The 20,405-nt window shown below is 46.9% G+C and overlaps 1 protein-coding gene across 1 annotated transcript in view; it reads right to left on the bottom strand.

Moving 5' to 3' along the window:
• FOXN2 (forkhead box N2) overlaps positions 1–18,720 on the bottom strand; it is a 95,937-nt gene extending 77,217 nt beyond the window's left edge. The window contains exon 1 of the mRNA XM_082252348.1: positions 18,584–18,720. The gene's annotated coding sequence lies outside the window, so the exon portion shown is untranslated. The remainder of the gene's footprint in view (positions 1–18,583) is intronic.
• Positions 18,721–20,405: the final 1,685 nt, after the last annotated feature.

Here is a 20,405-nt window from a genome sequence, read left to right as displayed (position 1 = left end):
CAACAGAGATGGCAACGCTGGAGAAGAAATTTTATAAGTGAGTATTTCTTCTAAAAGGTAAGTGCGAACCGGGACAGATCAGAGGCTAGCCATTGCGGAATGTGCTAGCCCTGACTGTCCCGGGGTATGTTCACTGAAAAATGTTTTCTTTGCCCGGAACTCCGCTTTAACAGAAGTCTATGCAAGTCACAATGAAAATCAGTAAAAATCAACAAAGTGCAGAAACCTTTTTCAGAACTGTAACATGAGTCGCGGCAATATTGAACAGTTATTGCAGGCAATGAGGCAGTTTGGAACTGTCAAATCGCATGACAAGTCACACCAGTGTGAACAAGAGGCTAATGGGCCATACACACTATAAGATTTTCTGCAGACTTTTTCCTTTAGATTTACCAAAATCAGATAATATGAGGTCAAACCTAAACACTTTCAATTTGTATGCAATCTGGCAGGCCCTTGCACTACATAGAAAAGGTAAATCTGAAGGAAAAAGTCTTCAGAAAATCTTATAGTGTGTATGGCCCTTTAGTCTTCCTTTCACACTTGTGCGACTAGGGCTGCTTTCCCACTGTTCAGCAAAATCCAAGTAAAAACACATTTTTCTGGATTTTAGATTCATCTTCTGTTTGCTTGCACCTGTGAAAAACGGACACGACTCAAACCAAATCTCATGCGTTCTCATGCATGTCATAGTGACTTCAGCCTGGGTTCACACAGGAGCGGTGCGGGAAACTGCAGGCGATTCAGATGGGAATCAAACAGCATTTCTGTTCAAATAAAAACGCAATAATTTGCAGTGTGATTTGAGCCCATTCATTTTGCATGGGCTCAAAAATCGCACTCCAAAGGTATCAGTATTGGCGACCAAAAGTATCCGTACGTGTACTTGGCATTAAAAAAATGCCAAGTACACGTACAGGCCTGAGGAAGGAGCACATGCTCCGACAACGCGTCGCCTGTTCACGTCATCACGCTCCACGCCCAAGCCGGAAGGACGCCACCGGAAGCCCCGACAGTGTCCCCAGGGTCCGGGATACGCTGTCCTATTCCGGCTTCAACGGATCTCCACTGCGGACTAGTCGGATTCTTCTGTAGAGGCACCCGGACTTTTCGCATTTCTTGGATGAATATCCACTGCTGTTTTCTACTTACACGTCTGTGAGTATGTAATATGGTGAATTCCCAATAAACACGAGTCATATTACACTTAGAGTGGCGCCTGTCTTTCTCCCATACATCAATTTACATTTAGCCCGCTGGGTAAAAAAATAAAAAAATCTGGTGTAAATCCATCCCAGGACGGCTTGGTCACCTCCCTGCCATTAGTCTGACTGGACAGTAAATAAGCAGCAGCAATTGATTGATAAAATCCTTCCACTGCTCTCTCCTTCAGTCGGCACACATAAGTGGCCCTTAGGCTGGGTTCACACTATTGCGATGTCAGGCATCGCTTGTGATTCGCACCTCATTGCTGTGCAGATCACATGCCATGTCTGTGCGATGTGAATTCAGCCATACAGATTGTATGGCTGAATTTGGATTGCATGAATTTGGATTGCATTCGGACCCAAAATAGTGCAGGACCCTTTTTTTTGGAAGTAGGTTATGGAAACGGATCGCATGGCTGTTCACACCTATGTAATCTGATTCCTGCACCATTTCACAGTTCGCACTGCAATCGACATTAACTTTGTATTGACACCCGCAGTGGTTCGCATAGGGCAGTGTGAACTGCCTGCGAGAGACATGCGATGCGGGAAACCGCACAGGAATCATGCTGATTCCTGCATTGCATATGTGTGAACCAAGTCTTACTGCTGCCCCCCAGTCGGAGTTCCCCTGTTCAGGGAATAACATAAGGTTCAGACCAAGCCACATTTAGGTACATAACCTACTTGCATTTAACCACTTGCCGACCGCTCACTGGAGCTCTACTGCAGCAAAGTGGTTAGTTCCCGTCCAGCGACGTAGACCTACGTCGCTGGACTCCTCCCCGCCGGAGTCACAGCGGGAGTCGGGCCAGGGGAGGAGCAGCGGTGATCGCCGCTGCTCTTCCCCAATCGTCGGGGAATCGAGTGTGGAAATCCGCCCGCTTGTGTAAACAAAGTGGGCGGATCTCCTAAGTGACAAACAGTGACAGATTGCAGGGTTCAGCATAGCTGAACCTGATATCTGTCCCTGTGTCACTCAGTCACCTCCCCCCACACACGTTAGTAAGCACCAGGCATACATTAACCCCTTCCTCTCCAATAAAATTAACCCCTTCCCTGCCAGTGTCATTTTTACAATAACAGTGCATATTTATAGCACTGATTACTGTAGTAATGTCACTGGTACCCCCAAAAGTGTCAAAAATGTCAGTCAAGGTCAGTCCGATCTGTCTGCCGCAATGTCGCAGTCCAGCAAAAAAAATAAAAAAAATTGGGGGGGAATTTCATATAAAAAAAATGTGAAAAATATTGTTATTTTTTCAAAATTTACGCTCTTTTTTGTTTATAGCGCAAAAAAAAAAAAAAAAAAAAACGCACAGGTGATCAAATACCACCAAAAGAAAGCTCTGTTTGTGGGAAAAGAGGACGTAAATTTTGTTTGGGTACGGCGTCGCACGACCGCGCAATTGTCAGTTAAAGTCGCACAGCGCCGAATCGCAAAAAGTGGCCTGGACATAAGAGAGCAAAATCCTCCGGTGGTAAAGTGGTTAAGTGGTTAAAAATAGATTTATTTATTTATTTTAAGCTCAACCTGGAGTTCAGGTTTAAAAACAGTAATGAGAGCGTCACTGAACATCCCTTAATGAGCAAAGGAAGCACAGCATTTAAACCAGCTGTCAGGTAGCATAAACAGAGAGGAAGCTCCAATCCCCAGAGACGTCACATGAGTACGGGTATGGAGGAATGTTGAAATAGACACAAAGGCTGTGAAAGCGCAGGGTGGAGGAACAGGCCAAGCCAGTAACAAGCTACTGCTTACTCAGCTTTCTCACACCACGTGTCCCTCACAATTCAAAGCAAAATGGAAGCCTTTACAACAAGCAATACCATTCTTTGACCTTGGATTTTCTGGAGGCAATCGCAGTGCAGCCCCCGCCGCCAGGTGTGTCTACAAAAAGGAGGACCCCAGCTTGTTCAGCAGCAAAAGGAGTCGCCTCTCTTAATGAAGAGTGTATAGCAGAGGCTATAAAGCAAACAGAGTTCGAGCTGTTGGAGGACAAAGGGCACACAGCAAGCAAAACTAAACACAACATTCCATTTACACATGGGGCAGTTCATTAAACGGGCTGGCACTGCTGCGGTGAATAAGAACAATGGACCCCTAAATCATTCATCCACAGCCACATCTGTAGACTGCCATTCCACATCAAGGCCAAACTGGGAATCCTGTATAAGAAGCCAATGGAGAGGAGCATTGCTGAGAATTGTGTTACTACAATTTAAACATACACAAAATAAAAAATAAAAAAATGCAAACAATATAAAAAAAATAAAATAAATAAAACCCAGTAGCAGGTCTGTATTTGTAACTTTAAAAGCCATTTACAGAAGAGTAACCCTTAAGGCTTGTACACACCAGCCTGCATGCTAAAACACATTGCATAGTTTACTTTTTTTTTTAAACTTTATTGAAAGGTCACAAAATGACACTACATATTATGTAACATGTGCTACCTTGCATTGCGCTGAATATTGCTCCATTTTTTGCAGCGCTCTGCACACAATGCTACATGGTGTAATCAAAAAAAAAAAAAAAAACACGTCAATGCATCATAACATGCACATGTTTTAGCATGTGGGCTGGTGTGTATGAGCCCTAAGGGTTACTCTTCTGTAACATTTTTTTTTTTAATTTATAAATACAGACCAGTTGCTGATTTTTTCCCCCCACTTGTTTGTTGTTTTTTTTTTAAAAAACTTTATTGAAATGTCACAAATTGACACTACATTCAAGCCTATGTAACATGTGGTGCCATGTATTGCACTGCATATTGCTTAATTGTTTTGCACAATGCTACATGGTGTAATCGAAAACATTTTTGTTTTTTTCTTTATGTGCCCTTGAGTTAATCTATTCAGATCAAGGCAATTCAACAGACAGTGTGAACGAGCCCTTAGCAATCAATAGGAAATAATTTGCTATGGCCCTGACAAGTCTTGGCTGATGAAAGCGGAATTCTGAGAGGTTAAATAGCTAAGCATATCATTGCATTCTGCACTCTTTCTGTAGCCTTAAGGCCCGTACACACGTACCGATCGTCGGCATACAAACGTCGGTGGACGAAGGATCTGCCGATTGTACGCGTGTTAGTATGGTGCCTCCGACAGATGTCTGCGCACAATCCGCGGACAAAAGTCTTTCGTGCAAACATGAAAATATTTGTATGCCGACACCAGAACGGACGATTGTTCGCCTGTCAGTACACAATTCGGCCGACAGACCGCAGATTTGCAAGACTGGGCATGCTCAGAAAATAGAAAACACAGGGAAAGTTAACCATTACATGACATCACTTCTGCAGTCGGCGGACAAAATTCTTGTGCTGTCCTTGTGCTGTCTTTGCACTTTTCAGCAGACACCGACATCCCGGGGAGAAAAGAGGAACATTTGTAAGCCGACCATCGGTACGTGTGTACGGGGCTTAAGGGTACATTCACATGAACAATTGTAGGAGTGCATGTTCACATTTCCTGTACCCAGGGAGCCACAGGAGGCACGAACCATATAAGTGAATGGCTGTACGTACTTATACTCCTGTAAATGTTGACGCTATTTTGCATTGACGTTTACCCGTACTTGCGCATAAAAAATGTCCTTAAACGCGAAACTTTCACATCTGAAACAGGTCATAGCATTTGCATTTACATAAGTGTCCAGCCATGCACAGGACCTATGGCTCCCTGGGTGCGGGAAAATGCTGGGAATTTTACACTAAAAGATATTTGCGCCTCCAAACATCCATATAACTTAACCACTTGCAACCCGCCCAATGGCAGATTTTCTGCTACAGGACGGCTCTCCTGCGCAGCATCAGGTGTGTGTGTGTGTGTTAATCTGCACTTGTGCCTGCAGGGGGGCTCACGCGCCACCGGCAGGCCTCTTCTGCTGTGATTAATTACAGCAGAAGCCTATCTGCAGGTGCCGGGCACTGGATGTCCCCCGGCACCCGCCGATTGTCGGTAAAACACACAGAACGGAGATCTGGGGTGGGGGTGGGTTGGATGGATGGATTGTGTGTCCCTGCAAAAGAAAGGAATAAAATAAATCATATTCCCCTAGTAAAAGCACCTAACACTACACAAAAACACTGGCTAGGCGTACAGTTAACCCTTTGGATCACCCTAGATGTTTAACCTTTCCCCAGCCAGTGTCATTAGTACAGTGACAGTGCATATTTTTATCACTGATCACTGTATTAGTGTCACTGGTTCCAGCAAAGTTTCAAAAGGGTCAGTTAGTGTCCAATTGTCTGCTGCAACATCACAGTCCCGTATAAGTCACTGATCGCTGCCATTACTAGTATAAAAAAAAAAAAAAAAAGTCATAAATATATACCATAGTTTGTAGATGCTATAATGTTCACATAAACCAATCAATATACGCATATTAGGATTTTTTTCTACCAAAAATATGTAGCAGAATACACATTGGCATAAATTGATGAAGAAAAAGGATTTTTAAAAAAATTATTGGATAGGTTTTACAGCAGAATGTAAAAAATATTGTTTTTTTTTCAAAATGTTTGGTCTTTTTGGTTATAGTGCAAACACACTGGTAAATAAATACCACCAAAATAAAGCTATTTGTTCTATTGTCTCATTTGTTATAAAACAATGACATAATGTCATTTATATACCACATCGCACGACTGCGCATTTGTCAAAGTATCGCAGTGCCAAATCGCAAAAAAATGGCCTGGTCATGAAAGGGGGTGAAAGAAAGAAATCTTCCGGAGGTTAAGTGGTTAAAGGACAACGGTCCCTGCTAAAGGCACCATTAATAGGTTTTAAAAACAAAAAACCCACATATACCATCTCACTTTTATCCCCTATAATTTTCCTATATAAAGAAAATGTCAACAGCCTAAAACATCAAATCCCCAGAAGATCAGGAAACAAGGCAAGAAAACAATCACACTTGTGTTCACAAGGCAAAGTACAGTGTAGACACAATCAAAGCAAATTTTATTTTGTTCTTCCAGTAATTTAAAAAGTGTATCTAAACCCAAAACTAAAAATGTGATATATTGTATGTTACAAGTCCTTAGATGTGGTGGCTGCATTAGTCTTTTTTTTTTTCCCCCTGGTGATCCAGCCAGCAACTTGCTTCCCGCCTTATGCTGGCCATTCACTAAGCAAATTTTCGGTTACCAATAGAATTGGCTGAAATTAGCCAAATGAGCAGCCCTGTTACCCAAGATCCTTTGTAAATTGTCAGCCAAGCAGTGGTGGCATCGAAACAGATGCAGCCGCAGCGGAAGATTGCACCATCTGCCCTGTAAAGTGTGAATGGAGGAACTTGATTTTTTTTTGTTCAGTCTGTCTGTCTGACAACAGCCTTAGGATGGCTATGCTCACTTCTCCACTGTATCTCAAAGGCCCTTTTCATACGGGGAATCCAACACCTGTACATGTAATCCCAGGAGGTATTCTGCATTTTGGGCATTTGCTCCTAAAACACACATGGTCCTGAGCGCAGGTGCCACTTAGTACAGCTTTCGGCCATGTCCATCCACAAAGACTTTGGCAGGCTGCAGGGGGCAGGACTGGACACTGCACCTTTGCCACCAGGATGCACTAAAACACAGATTTCATGCACAGGGGCTAGATGCCTGGTATGCAAGTTGCCTAATGGAGCAATGTAGCCACCCATAGAAAGCAGCATTGTAGAGGGTAGTGTTAGAATTTTATTTACATAAGTCAAAATTGAAGCTGAACTTCAGCTTAAAAAGAGGAGCTTTGGGCTCCCCCGAAAAAAAATGTCAAGTGAGCAGCTACAAATAATTTAGCTACTGAGTTTTAGTATTAGGGTACTTTCTCTGTCCAAGCATCCAGCGGTCCTCACCCAAGCCAATTCTTCAATCAGCTATCAGGTGCTGGTGCCGCCATCTTGACTAAGGGAAGTTGGCAGTGAAGCCTTGCGGTTTCACAGCTGGTTTCCTACTGTAAATGCACAAAGTGCGCTGTGCTTTGTAAATGGGGTGCGGTCTTCGGGGACCAGTGAAGTTTCCCAGAAAGCTGTGTGGAAGGAGGGGGGGGGGGGCCGAACCAGTTACCCACTCCCCCCCCCAAAAAGGTACCAAATGTGGGGGGGAAAGGATGCAGACAAGCGGAGCTTCACCTTTTGGGTGGAGCACCGCTTTAAACCTTTTAAAGCTGAATTTTAAGGATTAATAATCACCCATCCAACTGTCCTGTGCCGGAATCTTCTTCTGAGTGCCAGTCTTCAGGCCTCTTCACTGGCCAGTGGGGGGTGACATCGCTTTTGCATGCATGTGCAAGAGGCTGTTATCCCGGCACGCAGAGACCAGTCCGGCACTGCAAGCTGAAGCTGAGCATGCGCAACTCAGTTTACAGTGCCAGAGAAGGCAGCAAGCAAGCAGGTAAAGTCATTTTATTACAGAAGAGACGGTGCATCTCAGTTTCGCAATAAAAGCCTGCCTGCTTGCTGTTTCTTGCAGCGGAAATTCAGTTCTGCTCTAAAGTGGAACTAAACCCATCGATTTAACAGTTTCAAGAAATGGTTACATTCCTGACACATGTAAAGTAAAGCCCCGTACACACGCACTGATTGTCGGCCGAACGATCGGCCGTCTTTTGTCCGGTGCTGTCCTGTCGGTTGAAAAGTGCTAAAGACTGCACACAAATTTTGTCGGCCAACAACAGCGATGCAGAAGTGATGTCATGTGATGGTTTACTTTCCGTGTGTTTTTTCTTCTCTGAGCATGCCCAGTCTTGCTCATCTGCTGTTTGTCGACCGAATTCTGTGCTGACTGGCGAACAATCGGCCGTTCTTGTGACGGCCAACAAAATTTTTAAAGGCTGCACACCAGATTCTGTTCGGTTGAAAAGTTGCAGTCGGTTGTCGGAAGCATCATACTAACAAGCCGACAATCGGTCGATCGGACGGTGGCTGAATATTTACGGCTGACAATCACTAGGTGTGTACGGGCCTTAACAGTCACATTGGTTGTGCTCTCATCCAAACTGTCAAACCATGAAATGGCTGATGTCATAAGTGACATGTTCAGCACCATGGCAGTTAAAGATCAAACAGAGGTCAAGATGGCAGCTTCCTTGACTGAAAACGATAGGAAAGTTTAGTTCCCCTTTAAAGCGGAGTTCCACCCAAAAGTGGAACTTCCGTTTTAGGTACTAATAACTCCCCTGACACGTCACATTTGGCATGTCATTTTTTTTTGGGGGGGGAGGAGCGGGTACCTGGTTTTGACAGGTACCTGCTCCCACTTCCGCTCGGAGCGCCGCGGGACCCTGAACGGAAGTTCTCCTCTCCCCCTCCCTCCCTGCAATCTTCTGGGACATGTCAGAGGTCCCAGAAGATTTCCGGCCAATCAAGATGTGCAGCGCAACTGGCGCATGCAGAGTGCGTACCCGGCTGTCAAGCCGCAAACTGTCTCAGCCGGGTGCCCACACAAGTGATGCTGGCGCCGCCGAGACCAGAGGGAAGAGGATCGAGGCTTCGGGCGGCCGCATCGCTGGACAGGCGAGTGTGTTAGGCTGGAACCAGTGGTGTATTTTGGTTTTGTGCTGCCCTAGGCAAGACTAAAATTGGGAGCCCCGCCCCTCCCCCTCCTATTTAAATTTGCCCACCCCTTCCTGTGTGATGCACCTACCTCCTGCCTGTCCTCATCTTTTGGGCCCTCGGTCAGCCTGTTGATGTCCCAGCTGGGAGCAGAGAGGAGGTTTGAGAAGGAGTGCAGGCTCTGGGAGGCGCCAGGGATGCTGCACTCGCTGCTGCTTAGGACAGGGTGGCGCCGTGGCAGTTGAGGTCTTCTCCCTCGCAGGCTTTCAGTTCTAGCCAGCTTCGAGGGTCGGCCGGCTGCCCGCTTGCTGTGTGAAGACGTCGCAGCTCAGCAGCAGCAGCTGCTGTCGGCGGTGGATTGGTGAATTTTGCTTTATTGCCCTGCACCAACTGTTACTGGACCAGCAGGACTCTTTGGGCCCCACAAGCACTAGGTGTGGAGGAGGAGGAAGTTAAAACCTCCTCCACTTTGAATCATAGCCAGGGCCAGGGTGTCACGGCCGTGACGTCACTGGTTGCTAGATGCCAGCCGGCTCTAGCAAATAGTGGCCAATAGACTCTTAGGTGGAGGTGGGGGCAGCTATTTTGCTGCCCCCCCCTGCAAAGTGCCGCCATAGGCCTGGGCCTAGTTGGCCTAGGCCAAAATACAGCACTGGCTGGAACTCCGCTATAAGCAATTAAAGAAAGAAAAAAAAAAAAAAGTCCTTTTGGCATAAAAAGTTTAACAGAAAAGAATAAAAAAACTTACCATTGTAAGCACCACTATCTGTGTTAAATGTTTTTTTCTCACTAACTGCCACTTTTGCTGGACAGCTTCATCTGTTAAAGAAAGCTGAAAAATAACAGACATCCCCAGAAAATAATTAAAAAAAAAAAAAAAAAAAACTTTGTTATAGGGAGACTCCATAAACAAAGTCTGTTGCGTTACTGCTAATGACAGACTGCGTCATATACACAGTTTATCATTAAGATCCTTCCACTTTATCACCACAATAAACAGTGAACCTACACAGAAAGTTAACAAAGAGTCATGACGTGCAAAGTAAAAAGTGACAACACCCACATTCAGAGCAAAGTACAGCAACCCCTGTTCAATGTTATACATGCACAGTTTTTGTTTTATTGCAACCAGACCTGATTGCATTAGCCTGAGAACAGAAGAAAAAAACAGGAAATGGGAGGATTCAATAAAGAAAGCTGCAAGCAAAACAGGATGTAGAATTAAAGCTGACTGCTATATGTGCCCTCAGTATTGTGATCTCTATAGACTGGAGGAAAGGAAGTGAGAGCACAGACGTGGCATTCCCCTCATTCAACAACTAGCAGCTAAAAGGTTAAGTGGAAACAAAGCCTGCCATATCACAGAGCACCACCCTCTCCCCAGCCCATGTCTGATCGCTCAGCACGTTGTGCACAACCAACCTATTGTAGGGCAAAAGTAGAAGAGCAGCACAGAGGCGGGCACCCCTCCTTCTCTGGATCAGGACTCCAGAGTCTGGGCATTGTCCACTAACATGGGATCTAAGAATACTGGGTGGTGACATGCAGGCAAACGAGTCATAAACAGTTCATATCTGACCCCAATAGGATCTGCTGATTCTACATAGTACACAGGGTTGTTGTATCATTATGGGGCCCTGCTAGGAATCCCTGATCACACAACTCATCTACCATAGACAGACTGCTATCCCAGCACCCACACATCTCCAGAGGGCACAGTACACGGACCATAAACCCACATCAAACTGTTGGCGCTATATAAATCCTGTATAATAATAATCTATTAGTAGAGGGTGCAGGGAGGACAATCTTGTATCATTTTCAGATACTTCTAATGCACATGTATGTCAATGACAGCTGGGTCAGCAGACAGGGATCACATACAGTACACAAAAACCCCTCCTGTTTTATATAATTGGCAGCCCTGTGGACTTATGATGTATCAGGACTTTAGGCAGGACCCACTTCCATGTGATCCATAAACATTAGCCAATCGGTGCTACATACCTCACCACTGCATGATCTATTATTTCTAGGTAGTACAAAGGGTTATTATATCAAATGAGACCAAAGCTGGGAATTCCCGGTCACACAACTCATCTGTCATAGACAGACTGGTAACCCTCCATCCACACAAGATCCAGGCTGCCCACAATACATATGGGCAGAGGACATGGCACACCACACACCCACATCTATCAGTGGAAGGTGCAGGAAGGACTATTTTGAATCGTTTTTTAGGGGGGGGTTTCTACTTATGCATGTCAATGAAAGCTGGGCCATAATAAGCGCAAACCTGGATGTATGTCAGTGAATGCTGAGCCATAATAAACGCAAACCTGGATCACAGACTAAACAATACCTTCCATGTGTTTTGTATAATTGCCATTCCTGCAGGCATCCCTAGTTACACTGGATCAAGACCCCAAACATGATCTACTTCCATGGGATCCAAGAACAACGCCATGTAAAAACATTCAGGCTGAGGAGTCAAGCACAGCTCATACCTGACCCCCACATGATCTACTAATTCTAGGTAATACACAGACGTGTTCTAGCATGTCATAGGGCCCAGAGCAGGGAATCCCTGGTAACATGAGCCATCCATCATAGACAGACTGCTATCCACCACCCTCACATCTCCAGGCCACAAAAAATACACATGGACAGAGGACACGGCACAATAACCATGCTCACCATACACCCACATCTATTAGTGGAGGATGCAGGGAGGACAAATTTTGTATCACTTTCAGGGATATTGCTCTTATAATACATATGTGTGTCAATTACATCTGATGGATGATCAAAAACAAACCTGGATCACATAGGATACCCAAAGCACCCCTGTTTGCAAGACATCCATCCTTAATCTGGATCGGGACTCCAGATATGATTGACTGCTGTCACCAACTTGGAGGAACAGAAAGTGTAGCTGCTCAGGTGTATGTCAGAGACCGTGTGCAGGTCGGATCCGTAGTCCAGGAGCATATGGAAGTAGAAAAAGTAAGACCGCACTCCAGTAAAGTCGTTTGTTGAAATCAAAAACTGTTTTCTTTATTCCGTTGTGATTATGAGTAAGCGACTGGGAATGTCGTGAAACGCGTCAACCTACTTGTCTGCTGGTACACTGTCTGTCTTTTGCTTTACTTGAGGAATACAGGAAACAGTTTTTGATTTCAACAAACGACTTTACTGGAGTGCGGTCTTACTTTTTCTGCTGTCAGCAACTTCCATGGGATCCAATAACATTGTATGATCAGTGTCATGCATAAGCAAGCATGGTTCATTCCTTACACCCACATGATCTAGGTACTAGATCACACCTACATACTAGGTGGCACCCCCACATGATCTACTAATACTAGGTGGCACACCCACATGGTCTACTAATACTAGGTGGCACCCCCACATGATCTACTAATAATAGGTGGTATACCCACATGATCTACTAATACTAGGTGGCACACCCACATGGTCTACTAATAATAGGTGGCACACCCACATGGTCTACTAATAATAGGTGGCACACCCACATGATCTACTAATACTAGGTGGCACCCCCACATTATCTACTAAATACTAGGTGGCACCCCCACATGATCTACTATTACTAGGTGGCACCCCCACATGATCTACTATTACTAGGTGGCACCCCCACATGATCCTACTAATACTAGGTGGCAACCCCACATGATCCTACTAATACTAGGTGGCACCCCCACATGATCTACTAATACTAGGTGGCACCCCCACATGATCTACTAATACTAGGTGGCACCCCCACATTATCTACTAATACTAGATGGCACACCCACATGAGCTACTAATACTAGGTGGCACCCCCACATGATCCTACTAATACTACATGGCACCCCCACATGATCTACTAATACTAGGTGGTACACCCACATGATCCTACTAATACTAGGTGGCACCCCCACATGATCCTACTAATACTAGGTGGCACCCCCACATGATCCTACTAATACTAGGTGGCACACCCACACGATCCTACTAATACTAGGTGGCACACCCACACGGTCCTACTAATACTAGGTGGCACCCCCACATGATCTACTATTACTAGGTGGCACCCCCACATGATCTACTATTACTAGGTGGCACCCCCACATGATCTACTATTACTAGGTGGCACCCCCACATGATCTACTAATACTAGGTGGTACACCCACATGATCCTACTAATACTAGGTGGCAACCCCACATGATCTAATAATACTAGGTGGCACCCCCACATGATCCTACTAATACTAGGTGGCACCCCCACATGGTCTACTAATACTAGGTGGCACCCCCACATGATCCTACTAATACTAGGTGGCACCCCCACATGATCCTACTAATACTAGGTGGCAACCCCACATGATCTAATAATACTAGGTGGCACCCCCACATGATCCTACTAATACTAGGTGGCAACCCCACATGATCTAATAATACTAGGTGGTATACCCACATGATCTACTAATACTAGGTGGCACCCCCACATGATCCTACTAATACTAGGTGGCACCCCCACATGGTCTACTAATACTAGGTGGCACCCCCACATGATCCTACTAATACTAGGTGGCACCCCCACATGATCCTACTAATACTAGGTGGCACCCCCACATGATCCTACTAATACTAGGTGGCACCCCCACATGGTCTACTAATACTAGGGTGGCACACCCACATGATCTACTAATACTAGGTGGCACACTTGGATCTATTATTAGGGGGGTGAATTGATGCTGCAATGACTCCTGATTGGTCACAGTTAACATGGATAAGAAATGTGATCAGAACATCGACAAGCTGGATATAAAGTGCAGAGCTCTTCCTTATTACATCACCACATGGAGAGACCACTTTTTAGGACAGATCATCAAACATGTGATGGTCCCAATACAGTGCTATGTCATTATGTGGTAAGAGCTCTGAACTCCAGCTGTATAGGGCCCTCCTCCTGGCGTTTTGTAAAAAATTGGCACCCCCCCCCATTATATACAATGGCTTATCTGGGACACAAGCTAAGCAAGCACAGCTCCACTGCACACAATACACATGGCCAGAGGAATCCCCGTCACACCATTCATGCTTCATAGAAATCTCCAGGCCACAAACAATACACATGGCCAGAGGACGCGGCACACAACCGACACGCTCACCATTCACCCACAGCTACTGGTAGAGGGAGAAGGGAGGACAGTTTTGTATTATTTTCAGACATGGTGTGTGTTATATATATTATATAATCCTCCCACACACTATGTGCTGACCAATCACAGCATAGAACACGGATAGGAAACGTTGTCAGAAAAGTGCAGAGCTCTTCTTTATTACAGGATCAGATGGAGAGACAACAATCCTGGACCGGCATGCCTGATGAAGGGGACATGTGGTAATAAATGGGCACTGTGGGGCCCAATGTTGTCTTTGTACTCCTTCATGGAGCATGTGACAATGAAGGGTCCCCTGTGGGGGCCCCAGAAGCTATTTCTATGGGATCCTCCATTGCAAATGTGATTAAGAAGGGTCCAATCACAATGTTTATGTGATCCTTCATGGGCCATATGATGATTAGGAGCCTCTGCACGGCCCCCGAAACCTTGTCTATGTGATCTGCTGGACATGGTAGGAGGTCCTTCATTGGCCATGCAACAATAGGGGGCCCCTGAAAACATTGTCCATGTGACCCTACCATAGTCATGTGACGGGGGACCCCTAAACATTGTCCATGTGACCCTACCATAGTCATGTGACGGGGGACCCCTAAACATTGTCCATGTGACCCTTCCTTGGTCATGTGAAAGGGGCCCCTAAACATTGTCCATGTGACCCTTCCTTAGTCATGTGACAGGGGACCCCTAAACATTGTCCATGTGACCCTTCCTTGGTCATGTGAAAGGGGCCCCTAAACATTGTCCACGTGACCCTTCCGTGGCCTTGTGACGGGGGGGGGCCCTAAACATTGTTAATGTGACCCTTCCTTAGTCATGTGACAGGGGACCCCTAAACATTGTCCATGTGACCCTTCCTTAGTCATGTGACGAGGGGACCCTAAACATTGTCCATGTGACCCTTCCATAGTCATGTGACGGGGGACCCCTAAACATTGTCCATGTGACCCTACCATAGTCATGTGACGGGGGACCCCTAAACATTGTCCATGTGACCCTTCCTTGGTCATGTGAAAGGGGCCCCTAAACATTGTCCATGTGACCCTTCCTTAGTCATGTGACAGGGGACCCCTAAACATTGTCCATGTGACCCTTCCTTAGTCATGTGACGAGGGGACCCTAAACATTGTCCATGTGACCCTTCCTTAGTCATGTGACGAGGGACCCCAAAACATTGTCCATGTGGCCCTTCCTTAGTCATGTGACGGGGACCCTAAACATTGTCCATGTGACCCTTCCTTAGTCATGTGACGAGGGACCCCTAAACATTGTCCATGTGACCCTTCCTTAGTCATGTGACGAGGGACCCCCAAAACATTGTCCATGTGACCCTTCCTTAGTCATGTGACGAGGGACCCCTAAACATTGTCCATGTGACCCCTCCTTAATCATGTGACGAGGGACCCCTAAACATTGTCCATGTGATCCTTCCTTAGTCATGTGACGGAGAACCCCTAAACATTGTCCAAGTGACCTTTCCTTAGTCATGTGATGGGGGGACCCCCAAACATTGTCTATGTGACCCTTCCTTAGTCATGTGACGGGGGACCCCTAAACATTGTCCATGTGACCCTTCCTTAGTCATGTGACAGGGGACCCCTAAACATTGTCCATGTGACCCCTCCTTGGACATGTGACGGGGGGGGCCCCTAAACATTGTCCATGTGACCCTTCCTTAGTCATGTGACGGGGGCCCCTAAACATTGTCCATGTGACCCTTCCTTAGTCAAGTGACGGGGGACCCCTAAACATTGTCCATGTGACCCTTCCTTAGTCATGTGACGGGGAACCCCTAAACATTGTCCATGTGACCCTTCCTTAGTCATGTGACGGGGAACCCCTACACATTGTCCATGTGACCCTTCCTTAGTCAAGTGACGGGGGCCCCTAAACATTGTCCATGTGACCCCTCCTTAGTCATGTGACGAGGGGACCCCTAAACATTGTCCATGTGACCCCTCCTTAGTCATGTGACAGGGGACCCTAAACATTGTCCATGTGACCCTTCCTTAGTCAAGTGACGGGGGACCCTAAACATTGTCCATGTGACCCTTCCTTAGTCATGTGACGGGGAACCCCTAAACATTGTCCATGTGACCCTTCCTTAGTCATGTGACGGGGGACCCTAAACATTGTCCATGTGACCCTTCCTTAGTCAAGTGATGGGGGCCCCTAAACATTGTCCATGTGACCCCTCCTTAGTCATGTGACGGGGGAACCCCTAAACATTGTCCATGTGACCCTTCCTTAGTCATGTGACGGGGAACCCCTACACATTGTCAATGTGACCCTTCCTTAGTCAAGTGACGGGGGCCCCTAAACATTGTCCATGTGACCCCTCCTTAGTCATGTGACAGGGGACCCTAAACATTGTCCATGTGACCCCTCCTTAGTCATGTGACGAGGGGACCCCTAAACATTGTCCATGTGACCCCTCCTTAGTCATGTGACAGGGGACCCCTAAACATTGTCCATGTGACCCTTCCTTGGTCATGTGACAAGGGACCCCTAAACATTGTCCATGTGACCCTTCCTTGGTCATGTGACAAGGGACCCCTAAACATTGTCCATGTGACCCTTCCTTGGTCATGTGACGAGGGACCCCTAAACATTGTCCATGTGACCCTTCCTTAGTCATGTGACGAGGGACCCCTAAACATTGTCCATGTGACCCTTCCTTAGTCATGTGACGAGGGGACCCCTAAACATTGTCCATGTGACCCTTCTTTGGTCATGTGACGAGGTGCCCCTAAATATTGTCCATGTGACCCTTCCTTAGTCATGTGACGAGGGGACCCCTAAACATTGTCCATGTGACCCTTCTTTGGTCATGTGACGAGGTGCCCCTAAATATTGTCCATGTGACCCTTCCTTAGTCATGTGACGAGGGGACCCCTAAACATTGTCCATGTGACCCTTCCTTAGTCAAGTGACGGGGGACCCTAAACATTGTCCATGTGACCCTTCCTTAGTCATGTGACGGGGGACCCCTAAACATTGTCCATGTGACCCTTCCTTAGTCATGTGACGGGGAACCCCTACACATTGTCCATGTGACCCTTCCTTAGTCAAGTGACGGGGGCCCCTAAACATTGTCCATGTGACCCCTCCTTAGTCATGTGACGGGGGAACCCCTAAACATTGTCCATGTGACCCTTCCTTAGTCATGTGACGGGGAACCCCTACACATTGTCCATGTGACCCTTCCTTAGTCAAGTGACGGGGGCCCCTAAACATTGTCCATGTGACCCTCCTTAGTCATGTGACGAGGGGACCCCTAAACATTGTCCATGTGACCCCTCCTTAGTCATGTGACAGGGGACCCTAAACATTGTCCATGTGACCCCTCCTTAGTCATGTGACAGGGGACCCCTAAACATTGTCCATGTGACCCTTCCTTGGTCATGTGACAAGGGACCCCTAAACATTGTCCATGTGACCCTTCCTTGGTCATGTGACAAGGGACCCCTAAACATTGTCCATGTGACCCTTCCTTGGTCATGTGACGAGGGACCCCTAAACATTGTCCATGTGACCCTTCCTTAGTCATGTGACGAGGGACCCCTAAACATTGTCCATGTGACCCTTCCTTAGTCATGTGACGAGGGACCCCTAAACATTGTCCATGTGACCCTTCCTTAGTCATGTGACGAGGGGACCCCTAAACATTGTCCATGTGACCCTTCTTTGGTCATGTGACGAGGTGCCCCTAAATATTGTCCATGTGACCCTTCCTTAGTCATGTGACAGGGGACCCCTAAACATTGTCCATGTGACCCCTCCTTAGTCATGTGACAGGGGACCCTAAACATTGTCCATGTGACCCCTCCTTAGTCATGTGACAGGGGACCCCTAAACATTGTCCATGTGACCCTTCCTTGGTCATGTGACAAGGGACCCCTAAACATTGTCCATGTGACCCTTCCTTGGTCATGTGACAAGGGACCCCTAAACATTGTCCATGTGACCCTTCCTTGGTCATGTGACGAGGGACCCCTAAACATTGTCCATGTGACCCTTCCTTAGTCATGTGACGAGGGACCCCTAAACATTGTCCATGTGACCCTTCCTTAGTCATGTGACGAGGGACCCCTAAACATTGTCCATGTGACCCTTCCTTAGTCATGTGACGAGGGGACCCCTAAACATTGTCCATGTGACCCTTCTTTGGTCATGTGACGAGGTGCCCCTAAATATTGTCCATGTGACCCTTCCTTAGTCATGTGACAGGGGACCCCTAAACATTGTCCATGTGACCCTTCCTTAGTCATGTGACGGGGGACCCTTAAACATTGTCCATGTGACCCTTCCTTAGTCATGTGACAGGGGACCCCTAAACATTGTCCATGTGACCCTTCCTTAGTCATGTGACGGGGGGCCCCTAAACATTGTCCATGTGACCCCTCCTTGGACATGTGACAAGGGGCCCCTGAATGGTGAGGTGATGAATGGACCCCTATGGCCCCCATTATACAGAATGTCTCCAGTGAACACATGACTCCAGTCACAGCTCCACACAATGTCCCCCCCCCCCTCCTCCTCCTCTTCCATGCTCCTCCCCAGTCATGAGGAACCTGCTCTCCTCATTCCCATATCACCGCGGCCTATCCTCCGGTCCCCTCCACCCCGGTACTACTCACCGGCATGAACCGTGCCCCGGTACGCTGTGGCAGTGCGGAGCCTCTATGGGGGGGAATGTGTCAGAGATCAGCAGCTGCTCCCTCCATCCGCGTACAAGCAACGCCACCAAATCCCCCACCGAGTCGCCATGGCAACGAGGCGCCCAATGGAACCTCCTCCTCCCCCCGCCCTCGGCACGCACTGCCGGCCACGCCCACCTTTCCTCTTCCTAGCCACGCCCAGGCCCTGTTCATGCCTTTCATTTTACCTCACAGCTTATCGTACGTTGTGACGGTAAACAGCAGCACTGGTGGGACACAGACAATGTCACCGCCGTGACTTAGGAAATCAGCCTTTATTCATGTTGTCACCTCGCTGAATGTGAATAACGCCGCTGACAGCTGTGTCACCTCTTTTTTTTTTTTTCGCGGCTTTTTTGTGCCTTTGTGGTTAGGGGTGGGCGGGGCTATGCCTCTGACGCACATACCAGCCTCCGCAGGCCACGTGACGGGGCTCTCCTTTCTCCTCCTCCTCTGACGACGACGCTTTAACCCTTTCCTGGCGCAGGGAGGAGCCTCCTGCGCTGTATCAGCGACTGACGCGGGAAATCTGCTGCAGTCACGCGATGCGTTGCCATGGAGACGGCGAGCGCGCGTGCCCTGGGTTAGGGAGGGGCGGGGCGTGAGAGGAGTCTGACACGAGGAAGAAGAGAGAAAGGGGGGGGGGGCGCGGATGCCCACGCGGCTGGGGTCACGTGGTGGCGTTGCCCCTGGTAACCGGGAGATGGCTTCTCCAGCTGTTTCCGAAGAAGCAACGGTCATTTCCGGAATCTGAATACAAAGTAACGACTTGGAGAGGAAACCGCTGGGCTGCTGTTCCATTTATTTCCTGTGAGAGGAGAATTCTGACATCTCCACAATGGGAGCAAGGACTGAGAAACTCCTCAATGGCTTCAGCCCCCCTCCCCCCTTCATGACCAGGCCATTTTAGTCATACGGCACTGTGTTTAACCACTTAAGCCCCGGAAGATTTTACCCCCTTCCTGACCAGGGCCTATTTTGCGATTCATCACTGCGTGACTTTAACGGACAATTGCGCGGTCGTGTGACGCTGTACCTAAACTAATTTGACGTCCTTTTTTTTCCCACAAACAGAGCTTTCTTTTGGTGGTATTTGATCCCCTGTGCGATTTTTTTGATCACGCGCTATAAACAAAAAAAAAGCGTAAATTTTGCAAAAATAACAATATTTTTCACATTTTTTTATATGAAATTCCCAAAAAAAAATGTAAAAATCTAATTTTTTTAAATCAAATTTTGGCCAATTTGTTTTCTGCTACATATGTTTGGAAAAAAAAAATCGCAATAAGCGTATTTTGATTGGTTTGCACAAAAGTTATTGAGTCTACTAACTACGGGAAAGATTTATGTAATTTTTGTTGTTTTTTTTTTTTAACGAGTAATGGCGGCGATCTGTGATTTTTTTTTTTTTTTTTTTTGCGGGACTGCGACATTGCGGCGGACAGATCGGACACTTGACTGACATTTTTGACACTTTTGGGGTTACCAGTGACATTTCTACAGTAATCAGTGCTATACATATGCACTGTTACTGTAAAATTACACTGGTAGTGAAGGGGTTAACTTTATTTGAGAGGGAGGGGCTGTGTGTGTCCCTAGGGGCGTGATTCTAACTGTGATTGGCTGTGGCTTGAGGTGTAGGAACAATGATCAACGGTCCTACATAGTAGAACCGTATGATCACTATTCTTACACAGGGGAGAATGACAGGCGGTTTTGTTTACATCAGCCGCCTGCCTTTCTCCCTCTGCACTGACGATCG

Source organism: Pelophylax lessonae (genome assembly GCF_965119305.1).
Source record: "Pelophylax lessonae genome assembly, chromosome: 3".
Taxonomy (NCBI): Eukaryota; Metazoa; Chordata; class Amphibia; order Anura; family Ranidae; genus Pelophylax; species Pelophylax lessonae.
Note: the sequence above shows the minus strand (reverse complement) of the source record. Positions and strands in the feature narration are given on the sequence as shown.